The 15,407-nt window shown below is 33.9% G+C and overlaps 1 protein-coding gene across 2 annotated transcripts in view; it reads right to left on the reverse strand.

The window, feature by feature from the left end:
- LOC113498990 (putative fatty acyl-CoA reductase CG5065) overlaps positions 1-15,407 on the reverse strand; it is a 56,786-nt gene that overhangs the window by 32,422 nt on the left and 8,957 nt on the right. The window contains exon 1 of one of the 2 annotated variants that reach the window (XM_026879289.1): positions 7,125-7,510. The exons of the other annotated variant lie outside the window; for it this stretch is intronic. The gene's annotated coding sequence lies outside the window, so the exon portion shown is untranslated. Of the gene's footprint in view, positions 1-7,124; positions 7,511-15,407 lie in introns of those variants that run through there. 2 annotated transcript variants of the gene reach the window in all.

A 15,407-nucleotide genomic window follows, 5' to 3' on the forward strand; every position in this document is an offset into this window, starting at 1 on the left:
TTACCTGACCCACTTAGGCTTAACGGACTAAACTATTTTGAGCTCGATGATGCACTGGTAAGTAACTCAAATTCTTAAACAATAACTTGTCAATCTTCAAACTGTCGTAGTGGACTTGCGGTTCTATACATAGATTTGTACGAATGCGGTGCAGGTTCGAATCCTAACGCAAGAAAAAGTAACAAAGTAATTTTTTCAAACTCTTATGTATCTTAATTAATTTAAGACACCACTGACAAACAGTGAAGGAATCCTAAATGCCAAATATTGGAATCTTAAATCGTCAACCCAAGCGCCAAGCCCCACGTTAAAGCGTGGTGATCAATGCTCAAAACCTTTCCTTTGCGGGAAAATTCCTGGTTTTCCCCATGTTCTTAAAATCTCACTTTTCTTGTTTGTTCGTCGTTCCGGATGTACTTTTGTAACTCAATTTTCAGGCACTTCCCGATAAGGTAGTAGGCTGGGTAGCTTCAAACCCCATGACAATGCAATTTACAACTATACAATAAGAAGGCTGGACCGATTTTGACAAAATTTGAATTGAGTGATAATAAAAACGATTGTTTTTAGATTTTTTAAATCAAAGTATTCACTTTTATTTCATTTTCCATTCAGTAAACTAAAGGAAAGATTACTCTTGCGAGTTGACTTTGTTTTAAAAAAGTATACACGTCTAAGTCCAAAGCTATTATGACGTAAATATCTAACACTTGAATGCACGTATCATGACTGTTAAATAATGCCAATATAATCTCTCATCGTTAAGACTCATTCACACGTACCGCATCAAAAATGGGCCAGCAGTTAAGGCACATTTTAAGCGTACTTTGCATGTATGTGACGTGATCTAATGTTTCTATAGTAGATTAAATGATAGATGATTTAGGTCAGAGTTTACCAATGGGGCGTTAGATTTGCTCTAGTTTGATTTTTGGTTTTGATTTCCAGTAGGTCTAAAAATGTGTCTTTTATTTTAAAGACGACTCCCGCACTAAGGAATTTAATCCTTGTGTCGCGGGATTTTCACAAACATACAATTCACATGCACAAAGACACCCAGACTCAGAACAAGCATTCGTGGATCGGTGATGACCTGAACCACTCGGCTATCCGTGCAGTCAATGTGCTTTAGAAACGTCGAATCAAAGATTAAGTTTTACTTTAACACGTGACCCAGGACAAACAATCGTCGCCAGTCTATAAGGGCCTTAACAATGACTCAGTGACTTTCTCCAAAGACTTCTGAATCATAACACACTTTCCTGTTACAAATGATAACTCATCAATGGTTAAACTAAAATATAATGTAACCGGCTGGACCGAATTTGATGAAATTTGATTGGAGTGACATTAAATAACGTGGGTATTTCGATTTTTTCAATCTATTAGCCGTTTCGCTATTTTTGCCGCAATTTTTCCAGATTTTAAACCTGGAAAAATTGTTAATCCTTCCCTGGACTGGTACGAATAATTCAAGACTACAATAAGCCAAATCGGTTCAGCTGTTCCCAAGTTTCAGCGAGACTAAGGAACGGAAGAAAAAGAAGATTAATCAAAATATGGAATCGTTTCACGGTTTCAGCGTATTGAACTGACAAGTCAATGTCACGTCACTTGTCAAAAATGAATGTCATTCACATACATTTTTTCATTCAGGACTAAGTTAATAAGTTTATTTAAAGCCTTATACACGGTGATTTTTTAGACGTCTTACAAAAGGAGCCCAGTTCATGTATCCGACGTAAAATACCCCTAGGCGCGATTATTATTTTTTTATCATCAACTAAAACAATAAGTACGAAGAAAAATTAAACAAGAGAAATCTGAAAATACTCTTAAAAATGATAAAATTGCCGCCGCCCGCGCCCCTCACCATTGTTACAAGGCTCGGACCGCGCTCGCAACAGAGCTGTGTTTCTAAAAAACTACGAATTGCATCATAATATTGAATAAAAATTGCAAAAATAAAAATTTTAAATTTATTGAAATCTCATAAATACCAATTTTTTTATCATGAACGTGTTCTAGTCATTGGATACATGAACTGGGCTGCTTTTGTAAGGCGACTAAAAAATCATCGGTGTATTGTATGGGACTCTTGAATTAAAGAAACACACTTTCAGCACACTAGTTAAATACACAATCATCCTTTTGGGCTTTGCAGTCGGGTAAACAATATAGTATGGTCTACTTATTCATCAGAACATTCAGAACCAATACATTATTGTAAATAAGAAAGTTTATTTGTTTGTTACGCTTTCTCAGTTGAGCTAATGAACGATTTTAGATGAAATTTGATTCAGAATAAGTTTGAAATTAAAAGAAAGATGGAAGCTAATTTTCGCGAAAAATATTTGAGAAACAAGCGAATCCTGGAATAGAAACCAAAGTTGTATGGACGTTAAAAGAGACTGCGACCAATGAGTTTGTTTCGACATTTCTTCTCAGGGTAGTCAGATAGGAAATGTAAACTCCAGCGTTCTCAAAAAAAGACATTTAAAAGTGATGATATACAATAAGCATAGCATTTTCCAATATTATTATTCCGATTTCGATGTTAAAACATTTCAGGACTGGTGGTTTCTTAGGTTTACGCGAATGTTAGACATTGAAATGAATACCTTTGCAGGTATCATGGTCACGGGCAGAGGTTTCGAAACGAGGGGAACTACAATCTAAAATTAAACTGCGATAAGATCCTTAAAAGTAGTTTCATTTCAACATTTCAGGATTATTAAAAAAGCGAATGATTTCAATAAAACCTTTCTAGTCATTTCATTTTAGTTAATTTCTTGACAACGAATCGTTTTTTTTTGTAAACCTACATTTATTGGTGTTACTCGGCTGTTATCAATGTTCTGATAAGATTGCATCGGACCGCGATATAGTTCCGGTTCAATTAGTTAACCTATATTCAATAATGAATAGATAGGTGTTTTTGTAGCAAAGTTATATCAGGAATCAGAACAAGAATTTGTGTGATCCACGAATGCTTGTTCTGAGTCTGGGTGTCTTTGTGCATGTGAATTGTATGTTTGTGAAACACCCAGCGACACAAGGATTAAATTCCTTAGTGCGGGAGTCGTTTAAAAAAATATATATACTCAATCTGCTTAGGTACTTGGTAAGCAATTTTGATGGGTCTGTTTAAAGTCGATGCATGTTTGTTACTTTTTTACACAAAAACCACTGAACGGTTTAACACAACAAACGGAATAACTATTCTTACTATCCCGATTTTATTTTCCTGTGATGTTATTTTGATTATTTGTAGTGGGTAGAGCCGCTGGCAATAACTAGTCAAATTTACCACTGATCAGAAATCATATAATCAAAATTTGTTTAAAAGAACCACATTTTATTCGCATATCATTGAAAAAAATGTGGCAGAATTATTAAGGATCGCTAATAGCAAGACGCGGAAGCAAATAGCTCAAACAATTGTAGTTATTTGCCCAGCTCTGGGCTAATGCAGCGCTGAAGATGATGTTAAAAAAGTATTGATATAATCAGTAAAAGATACATAGCTAAGAAACTGTTTTCTTTAGCTTCTCAGCATGGAAAGCAAGAGTACGATGCGAAGTAAATGCAAACTCATATTGAACGGCGTCTCTAGCACAAAGATTAGTAAACGGATGGAGTGACACTTTTAATGTTAGTTTTTTAATACTTTAAAAATATAGAATCACGTAATTATCTCTTATAATATCAGATTATTTGTTAAAAAAACTTTCTTTTTAATTTCATTGCCGAAATTATTAATATAACAAATGCGAAAGTATGTAAGTTTGTCTGTATGATGCGTGTATGTATGTTTGTTACCACATGACGCTCAATCTGCTAAAATGATTTCTACGAAATATTATGGTATAAAGGTAGATTTCGTTTTGTTTATGATTTGGCAAATTATATCAATTTATTATCAGAATAATTGTCGTCTGATCATCAATTCTGCAAATTACCACGGATTTATCAAAAAACCTTTCAATATACCTCAAAAACAACACCCAAGGAACACATTACAGTAAAACATAAATTACTCATCAAAAATGCATTATTCCTTACATTTCTCGACACAAAAATAACAACAAATAAATAAATAATATCAGCCTCTGAATATTTGTGTTCACTCCAACGTTTTATTATTCCGTGGCCGTGCGTGCTTGTGATGTCACTTTCTACGACATTAATATTGATTTCAAACGGCTACGTTAGTCGGTGAAGTTTGTATCAGAAACGATTTCATTTTAGGTTTAAATTCTGCTCTTTAGAACCTTGGACTTGTATTTGGAGGAAATTTTCTAAGTACCGGCCTAAGGGACATGAGTCATCATAGCCCTAGCTTTTCCCCAACTATGTTGGGGTCGGCTTCCAGTCTAACCGGATTCAGCTAAGTACCAGTGTTTTATAAGGAGCGACTGTCTATCTGACCTCCTCAACCCAGTTAATTGGGCAACACGATATCCCTTAGTTAGACTGGTTGTCAGACTTTCAAGCTTCTGACTACCTGTAACGACTGTCAAAGATGTAGGAATAACAGCCGGGACCCACAATTTAACGTGCCTTCCGAAACACGGAGGAACTCGTTATGACAAAAATGGTCACCCATCTACGAACCAACCGCGTCAAGCGTTGCTTAACCTGTGATCGTTTCACTTATGTAGTTATAGCTTAGCCACGTATATATTAAGTCATCTACAATATTAATATATAAAACCAGCCTGTATTACACGTCCCACTGCTGGGCACAGGCCTCTTCCCGTATAGGGAAGGTTTGAGCATTGATCACCACGCTAGCTCACTGCGGGTGATTTAAGACTCCAATATTGGGATTCTCGTCTTCTTGACGATGTCTTCCTTCACTGTTTGTCAGTGGTGTCTTAGAAATGATCTCATAGACTAACATGGGTTGAGTATTAAGTCGCATATTTATAAAAATAAATTAATATAATACCTAATAACATTTTAGACAATAAACGATTGCAAGTTTTCGTTTTCACCTTTAATCTACAATATATTGACGAAATGATTTCATTTCAATGTGGGATTTACGAAAACTGTTATTTAAAAGAAATTAATTTGCTATTTTGATACAGGAGTAGTTACTTATTTATTTTCGGTGAAGGAAAACATCGTGACGAAATCAGAACACATGAGAAATTTTTCAAGGGTGTATTATGGTACATCAGAAGCCAAAAAACAAATAAATGATATCTGTAACTAATTTTGAAAATTCACATTGATATTTCCCTGCTTTAGAATTGAACCTGCACTTCGTAATAACAATCCCATTCACACAACCTCAATGCCAACACAACATACAAAGAATACATATTTTAAACACTTTCACATAAGTTTAATCATTCGCAAACCATTTCGCATGGTATTTATTTTAATGAACATTTTTCATGAAAGTGCGTGTGAAAATGGCGGAAAAGATTAAACGTATGTAAGTATAAGTAAAAAAGCATTTTTATAAGCCCTACATCAATCATTCAGCCTTAATAATAAATAAATAAATACGGACAACATCACATACATTGTTCTGAACCCAAAGTAAGTTGCTGAAGCACTTGTGTTATGGAATTCAGATACAACGAAGGTACCACAAACACCCAGACCCGAGACAATGTAGAAATATGAATTTTACATTGGCCCGACCGGGGATCGAATCCGGGACCTCAGAGCTAGCGACATCTTGAAACCGGTGCGTACGCCACTCGACCACGGAGGTCGTCAAATAATAATAGCTTGGAGTTAAGTTTCTACCCTTTGGACACGAAACTCTGACAAATGAATCGATTATTTAAAATATTAAATCATCATACTAATATTATAAATGCGAAAGCATATGAGTGTGTTTGTATCTTTGTTACCTCTTTACATCCAAACAACTCGACCGATTTCGATGAAATTTGTTATGGAGATAGCTGACACTTTGGATTAACACATAGTTCATTATTATCCGACTACATCAAAGGAGGGTAATGCTTCAGTAGCTATAACCAGACAGGTTTACAAAGATGTATGTAATAATAATGAAATTTGACTAAACTATTTTAGTAAAGTTTTTAATATCTACACTTAAGACTGTTCTTATCAATCACCTATATTCGAAGCACGTGACTTAATAACGTCAATACATTTATCTTTATAATGATTCATTCCATTGATATTGAATTAAATGCATTACACATGAAATGCCACAAAATAATTAAGAAAATTAGGACGAAAGTACCAATTACCACGTTCTTTAAATTGTTGTACCATAATATTGTACGTTTATCGAATTGTCATTATTCAGGCAAAGTTAAAAAAAAACAACCGATGTTTCAAAATAGTTTAACGTATTTTTCTTTATTTCTCTATCTTTTTAAAATCGTCCAAAGTCCATGAAAATTGCTTCACTATTTCTCGAGTTAAAATGGTGTAACTAAATATAATTTATTTTATCTATAATATTATAAAAAGGTAAAATTTGTGACGTCACTGGTTATAATCTCAGGAAAAACTATACCGATTTTGTACTTTATGTTTATTTATAGAAAGCCACGTTATTTGCGAGTATTTTAGGTTTAAATAATTTAAATAGAAATATATCGTCGAATGTTGTCAGCTAATGTAAAGAACTATCTAAAATAGGTCATAATTAATTACTTAATATTCTGTTACGTATTTTATCATGGAAAATGCATGGAACTAGTTGTCACTATCACTATAACGGTTATTTTTGTAGATTAACACATATGTATATATAAATTAGAATAATGTACTTGTGAGTAATGAAAATGGAGATAACTGGCGTGTTTAATTAACATAATTTTGTTGTCTAATTAATCGTTCTTCGCGCTTTTTTAAAATTATTTTGTACTATTTTTTTTACTTCATTTAATGCAATGGGTTATAAAGCTGTGTTTAAAAGTTTTTTATTTTCATTGTATATTTTTTTTAAACGTGCAATGTATAAATTCGAAAATAAGTACCTACAGTAACGTCTGAAATAAATTAAATTTAACTGTAATTTAATTTATAGGAAACATTTCCTATTTTCATAATTACTAATGGAAATTAAAGCAGACACGAGTGAAAACCAAAAGAAAATATCAAAATAAAAATACTCACCAAAAAAAATAAAAGAACTTCAATAAAAAAATATCCACACACAAAAATCCCAAATAACTCAACAACCAATTTTAAAGTCGAACAAAAAAAAACAAATCGAATAAAAAAATAAAATTAAAAATCTTAACTCAAAACTTTCGAACACTCCACGACACGCGTGCACTATAAAGTTTCAAATATTATCTATGGCGCGTCAATGGCCGTCAATTGACAGCCGACGACTGACCGCGCGCGCCATTAGCGTTATTTTATAATACTCTTTACTTAAAGAGGGGTAAGCAGACTTGTTTTAATTTCGTGTGAGGTTCCGACCTTTATTCAGCCTTGTATTATTTCAATGTATATAAAACTATCGCTGTTGTTATAGTCATAATATTATGTTGAGTTTGGACTTTAAAAGGGACACTCCTGAGTTTATTTCGATACTTCTTCTCAGGTTGGAAACGTCGTGACTAGTGATTAAAAAAGAAATTTTAATAGTAATTATATCCTACTTATAATAATTATAAGTCATTTAAAATCAGGTGTTTTTCTTTGCAAATGACAGAGTCCAATCAAAAAGTTTGAAAAGTTTTAAAAGAAACGTGTAATCGTACTTAAATTAAAATAAATTAATTACACAATTCTAGATTATATTAAATAAATAACTAATCAAACTCGGTACACAGATAGTTTATAACGTGAATTATCACATAGCCGTTTTTAAAGAACTTTTAAAAATGTTACAATAATTACTCTAGTTACGCGGTTCCAAAATGTCATTCTTATGGAGAAGAACCGGCAAGAAACTACATAAAGTACACTTTTAAAATAAAATATTACAGTAGGCATAATCTTATACATTATTATTTATGTTTGCAAAAACAGCGTAAACTAGCAAAACTAGAATCAAATTGGAAAATGATTACTATAGTATTATCACATCACTTAAAATATAATTTTGTCTTTGTGCTAACCAAAAAACGACATTTTAACCGTATAAGTTAACGCCTTCTTGCCCGACTGGGATTTAATTATTGTATGCCTAAATAGGCCGATAGGGATGACGACAATTTTTTTTTTTGCAGTGTCCGTCTTGTAGGTTTTTGCATAATATCTAATGGATACGTATTTTTTAATTTGTCCCGCAAACATAAATTGACTAAATTACAGTGAATGAAACTTACGCGTGACGTCATTGAGTATAAATATTACCATATCGTTACGTCACAAGCCTCCTCTCCTAAACTTTAAAACAGTTAATCTTTTTCAATTCTAGTTTTTCTGAAAAAGGAAAAAAATCGTGTCTAATACTTTTCAATCATCTAACTGAGGGACTAATGAGATTTTGTCTTTTTATACCCAGTCGTCATCCCTATTGTGTTATTATTATTTAACACCCGTAACCTACTCAATCAACACAATAAAGATACGTTGACTTTGACTACTTTGACATAATTTACTTTGACATAATTAATATCGCTGCGGGTTTCCTCAAATTTTACTTCTTTTTTGAAACAAGAGGTCAAAACGAAATTCGATTATTGAGACACCATTTTTATTCGTCTGTCAATCCGTCAACAGGCAGTATCTTAAGTTAAGGTTATAAATTTGATGGGTAACGAATCAACTGATACAATTATTTATTTATCTTCAAGCATACTACATTTGATATTTAAAATTTTTAAACTATATTAACAAACAAACAATATACAAAATAAACAATATACATAACTCACAGAGCGTCAAATATACATCTTCATCCCTGCCAAAGTCGGAAAACGTGCCTAGAAGGCTGGCTGCATTGTCACGTTGTATGGCAATGCTAATTCTTTGGGCAAAATACAGACCAGCCTTCTGATCATGGGTAGAGTCGACCAAACGCTTCGTGAGTTCTTTATAAAGAACTCGTGCATCTGGTCCCCATGTCCCTAACATCCACAAAAACGGTATCCAGCTTCAAATTTATTTTTATCCAACCGATTTGTTTTCCCTAAGCATATTTCTACCGAACCTTTAGTATCTTAAGTCCGATTTACACTTCACCAATTTTATTGATTACCAAAAAGTACGTAAATCCATATTTACTAACACATTATTCGAGTATTAAGCATATTTACCCGACTGCATCTAAAAGAAGGGTTCTGTATTCTTGTGTATAAAGGTTGTTTGTGCATACGCTTGACTTTTGATTTGAACTTGGTTTAGTTTAAAAACTACTAAAGGACGAAAAACAATCAATTTATATAATCAGGTACAAGGAAAATAAAAGATAAGAAGTTATTCTAGAAATAAAAGCAGACTCACGAAATTAATATTTTCACTAGCCGTTGGTCGCAGACCCGATGAAAATCGGAATAAAACTATCCTATGTGTTAATCCTGGTTATAAACTATCTGCGTACCAAGTTTCGGCTAAATCCGTTCAGTGGTTTTTGCGTGAAAAAGGGACAAACATCCATACATCCAGACATACAAACTTTCACGTTTATAATATTACCAGGAAGAAGAAATTAGGTTCCTTAGCCAAAAGGTAAAACGTAAAGTGACAGTCCGTCTGTCAGCAACCTCTATCTCAGAAACCGTGATAGGTCAAATTTTCACAGAAACAGCGAATTCTTAGTCATACGGTATCATACCTACATTTTACCATTTTTGAACGGAACCCTAATAAAAACAAGAATTTATTTATTATAACATTTAAGACGAAAGGCTTCAATAGGAAGGTAGAATCACTTAGATATATCATAAATTGTTGTTTCCTATTTCAATGTCATATATAAAATAGATTCGCCAATGATGGGTCATTTCAAGGGCATCTCTTTACTACTATTGTGCATATTAATATACTAGCTATAACCGCGACTTCACCCGCATGGAGTTTTAATCAAAAATACTTAATTAAAAAAAAACTGATTATTTCCTACATTGAAAGTCGTTAAATAATTTAAACTGAAATAAGTGTTGCCTAAGTTACTCGTCATTACATCAGCTACATGCCAATAAAAGTCCTGTCAAAATCGGTCCAGCAATTTCAGAGATTAGCCAGGAACAAACAGACAGCACAAAAATGTTATTTTGGTTCATGTATCTTCCATATATTCATATGCATTTAGTCAAAAAAAGAGTCAAAATCAAAATTCAAGATAGGCTAAAAAGTAGCACTTTTTAACGAATAATAAAATTTGTATTTTAAAATAGACAGCTCCCCGTATCGCCCACCCTTCACCGCTTCCTAAGTGCTCTAGCTCTTAGCACAACATAGCACTCTGTCACTTCTTTACAATAGCACATATATTGTGAACATAATTTGGTTATTAACTTTAATTAATTGGTTATTTTTACTTCTTTGAGCCGTTTGGGGTTGAAACTTTTGGGCCGTGGGGACCGAGTGCCAAAACGCTTTTTAAAGACCTAGCAAAGCGTTTCGTTGACACTTCTCGTGACCCAAAGGCAGGCTTTTACCTCGCTCAGCCGGCAGCGATGCCGATGAATTTTTTGATGCATTGATTTAATTATAGTTTATGTTTTTTTTTTTGTGTATATAGTAAATGATTGTACTGTAAATTGGTTATTTCAATATTACAAACAGACACTCCAACGTTTATATTTCTATATTTATAGATTGAATAAACATTGGTTAACCTTGAAGTAACATTCGGATTATAGGTTTCGAGATATTGCCAAAGAAACGGTCACTCCGCTCCACTCCGCTAAACTTCGCTAAACTCCGCACAGTTCCGCTTCAATGGAAAAAATCCTTAAGTGCCAACTATAGAATTCAAGACCAAAGAAATTAGTTGAAACATTTCTTATAGTAACTATCGTAAGACTGATTCATTATTGAATGATGCAGCGGGCTGCGTCAGCTCATGATTAGGGACTCCGGTTGGGTCCGAAACTAGTCGGGCAATCCCGATAAATACGCGTGAGTAAACCGTTACATCATTTTATAACTTGCAACATCTTAGTTGTGCGCAGTGAGGTATCGTTATGATCAATGCTCAAACCTTACTGACTAGAGATCTGACAAACATACTTATACATTTCTAAATACATATGTAATATATATTAATTACACGTACCCATCACACAAAAAATTATCCTGGGCGGGAATCGAACCCACGACCTCCGATATAGCAGTAAGGGTCACTAACCACTAGACCAACAAGAAAGCAACAACACTCAATTTGAACACGTGTCAGCTCTATATCAATAATAATGAATACTTTTTAAATTACGGCTTTGGTATGTAGGGCCAAAGGTCAGAAATTTAGCGAGCCCTGCGTAGGATATCCTCAATTGAGAATAAAATGGTTATCATAGATTATATTGACGTACCGTCAGACTGACAAACTAGTTAACATGTCATTTAATATGAGTTTAATTGTGGAGTAGAATTATACTATGACGGTAGTTTTAAAAGGTCAAATTGGATCAGTTTCGCTTTCACTTCTAAACCACTGAACCGATTTTAATGAAATTTGGTACAGAGATAGAGTTGACCCTGAGAAAGAACATAGAATCGTTTTTATCCCGGTCTGTTGAAGAGTTCTCTTGGAAACGCGATATAACCGACCTCGATGCGGGCGAAGCCGCGGGCGAAAAGCTAGTTGTCCATAATTTGTATGTGTACAGGGCCCCGATTCTGCTATTTTACAATGGACCATGAATGAATGGCCTAGTGACCCTGACTGCTACACCGAAGTTCGTGGGTTCTATTCCCACCCAGGACAATTGTTTGTGTGATAAGGACGATCATATTTTGTTCCGTGTCTGGGTATAATTTATCTATATTATGTCATTATCAGTTGTCTAATACTCATAATACAAGCTTTGCTTAGTTTGAGACTAGATGGCGTTGTGTGAAAGTTTTAGATTATTACATCTATACTCTGCATACTAACATATAAAGCGTTTGTTTGTTTGAACGCGCTAATCTCAGGAACTACTGGTTCAAATTGAAAAAATATTTTTGTGTTGAATAGACCATTCATTGAGGAAGGTTTTAGGTTATATACCATCACGCTGCGACTAATAGGAGCGAAGATACAATGGAAAATGTGGAAAAAGCAGGGCAGGTATAAATCATAACTTAAATATCTTCTAACCACGCGGACGAAGTCGCGGGCAACAGCTAGTTAAATAAATATTAATATTATTTTTATTGTTTTTGCTGCTACTACCGCCAAAAATCATGTCAATAGGTCGATGCACTGTACGTTGGTAATTTTTTTATTAACAGAATAGACTTACTTGGGATTGGGAGCGATTCGTTCTACTTTTTATAGTAAGTGGTCTATTACCAACACTTAGTGATAAGATTTATTCGGGAGCTAAGAATAGGACGCCTCTTTCCTGTGTAAAATAGGCGAGGAATTTCGTCGAGGGATTTGGAAGACCCTAGCATTATAAACACACAAGTTTATGTGGACGTTTGGTGCCATATTATGCTTAAATTGCTGAACTTATCTTAATGAAATTTGGTTTAGAGGTAGGCTGATATTTTGGATAAACATAGGATGAACTTGTTTTTCTGATGATTTGAGAAGCAAATTCCAAAACTTGGCTGTAAAATGTCAGCCTCGCCTTTTCCCAACTGTTTTGGTGTCGGCTTTCAGTCTAACTGGATGCAGTAACGTAAGAACGACTGCCTATCTGACCTCCTCAACCCAGTCATTCCGAAACACGGAGGAACTCGTTCTTACACAGATGGTCACCCATCCACGCACCGACCGCAGCAAGCGAGGCTTAACCTGTGATCGATTAACTTGTGTAATTGTAATATAGCCTCGAGATATTTCAAATGTCAGCAAATAGTTATTATTATTTATACTATTTATTTATTTATCACACTAATCTACCATTACAGGTTACTTAACTTAATGCGGTAGCTAGGACTAAACAAAGGTCTAAGTATTTATGTGAACTAGGGTTTCAAAGATTGAATTATTATGCACATAGTTGCAGGTCTAAATGCATATAGTTCCAGCAACTGTTTTAATATGTAATTTTCTGATATCAGTGCAAGCAATCTATTTATAAAACAGAACGTGTAAATTAATAATGTTTAGATGATGTAATTAATTCAATTACGTTATTTTAGTAGAGGATATCCGGATATTAATGTTTATTGCTATTTATATCAAATTGTAATTGATAATAGAGCAGTTTTTATATTTCTTTAATTTAAATAAACCCTTGAAAGAGGTATTTAGACAAAATCAAAGAAAACATTCGCATGCAAATCATTACTTATCATTCGAGAATAATTCAACTGGCTACCTGGGCCCCAATTCTGCTATTTAAAATGGCTTAAAATAATACTTTTTGTATTTTTTCCTGCAAAATAATTGAAAATTCAGTACGGTACGGTAAACCCAAGGTCAATACAATTAACTTCGAATTATTGTATTGGCAAAATGCTTAAGAGAATAGGAATAATTTCAAATTTAATACAATTGCCATCCATTCATCGGCCATTGTAGAATTGCGGAATCGGGGCCCAGAGCTATTAATGAGATACAGCTCAGTAACAGAGGAACGAAAAGCCAGCGCTGCCTCGGTAATAGGGTTTCGTTTAACCCTTTAGGTACATAGAAGCTTAAGAAAGAAACATTCACATTTAAAAAAAATCTTCTTTCTATCCTTAAAACTGCATAAAAAGGGGAAAAATAGCAAAAAAAACATCTACTTATACCATATTATAAGCTTAAAACACCTCCATACACTAACAAGCAACAGTCAACGTTACACACAAATCTGTGCCACTCTTATCACAACGACATAAGGTTCATTTTCCTTCTTACATTTAGTAGTTACAGCTAGACACACGATGGCATGCATTATGGCCGCAATTCCTTTAATAGGATGACATAATAGTCTGTTACTTTACTCAACTAGGTTATCATTGAATTTATATATGGTAAATGTTAACACACGTCTTTTTCTAAAAGAAAAAATACAGGAAAAACATCCAAACCAAACATCAAAATTTCCGTTTATTTATTTACAACCATTACTAGAACATTTACAAAATGGCGACGGCAGGAGAAAACCTACTAATATTATAAACGCGAAATGCGGATGTTTGTTCCTCTTTCACGCAAAAACCACTAAACGGATTTGGATGCAATTTGGTACAAGGATAGTTTATGTCCTGGATTTGGATATTTTCGATTCATAGCGATTAATGCTAGCTGCCCGTGGTCCCGACGACCACGGGCAGCTAGTATTAAAATAGCTTAGAAGCTTTATTTTACCGACTTCTAAAAAAGTACGTTCCCCAATTCGACTATAGATGCTTTTTTTATATATCATAATTATATTTTTTAATCTTTAAAGAAATCCGTTTGCTGTAGTTGTTTAAAATCTAGATTTAAAATCAAGTCAGGACAATAGTTTTTAACCAGTTTTCAGTTGCATCCGAATTCGACAAATTGTGGAAAATATATTATAAGCTGAGAGATATTTCTTCTGGCATAGTTTTCTAACCTTCGCAAATTAGTGGGTTAAAAATAAATTGCTTGTAATATTGTTTCTTAAGAAAATTAAAAACATTACAGCTGGATGTTTCGAGTGTCTTAAATTAGCTCTAAAATATCCCAAAATTCTTAGTATCTCATTAGTTTTAATAAATACTTTTTTCCGTTTTTTTTTAATTTACCAAATTACATGCACACTATAACAGTTTGCACAAAATTGTTATTAATTAAAAACTTAACACTGCCCAGATCTTCCTTATGCTAGAAGAGGCGTGAATAAGTGATACTTAGATATGCTGGTATCATAATTATCAAGATAGCTATGGTCCATAGCTGGACATAGGCTAGCAGCCAAACCCACAGAATTCCTAAACGAGTTTAAAAAAAATGGCTCCATAATTATAACCTTTACTTAAATTAAATTAGTAATTAGAATCGATTCAAATGGTAATTAGAATGGTTTTGTTACTTTGACTTTAACTTCATGTTTTCTTAAGTAGCTTGGTTGTTTATCAGGTTCCCAAAAACAAGAGCCTTATACAATACTAGTTTATTGCCGGTGTTAGAGGAACGTGGTATGGGGTGGCCCAGGGCACCATATTTGGGTGTCAAGGTCTGGGTCATCTTCGATACATCTTAAATACTTTTTGGTTCAGCCAAATATTGACACTCGTTCTTTATTCCTTTTACCCTGGATACTTAGGCGTCACAACACTTTGACCAGGATATCGAAGAACATTTTATAATCACTGGACAAGGGTTAATTTAAAAGCTAGGAGCTAGAGACTCGGTCCATGGAAGGGAGCTTTGTCATTTCTAACGG

Source organism: Trichoplusia ni, chromosome 11 (genome assembly GCF_003590095.1).
Source record: "Trichoplusia ni isolate ovarian cell line Hi5 chromosome 11, tn1, whole genome shotgun sequence".
Classification (NCBI taxonomy): domain Eukaryota; kingdom Metazoa; phylum Arthropoda; class Insecta; order Lepidoptera; family Noctuidae; genus Trichoplusia; species Trichoplusia ni.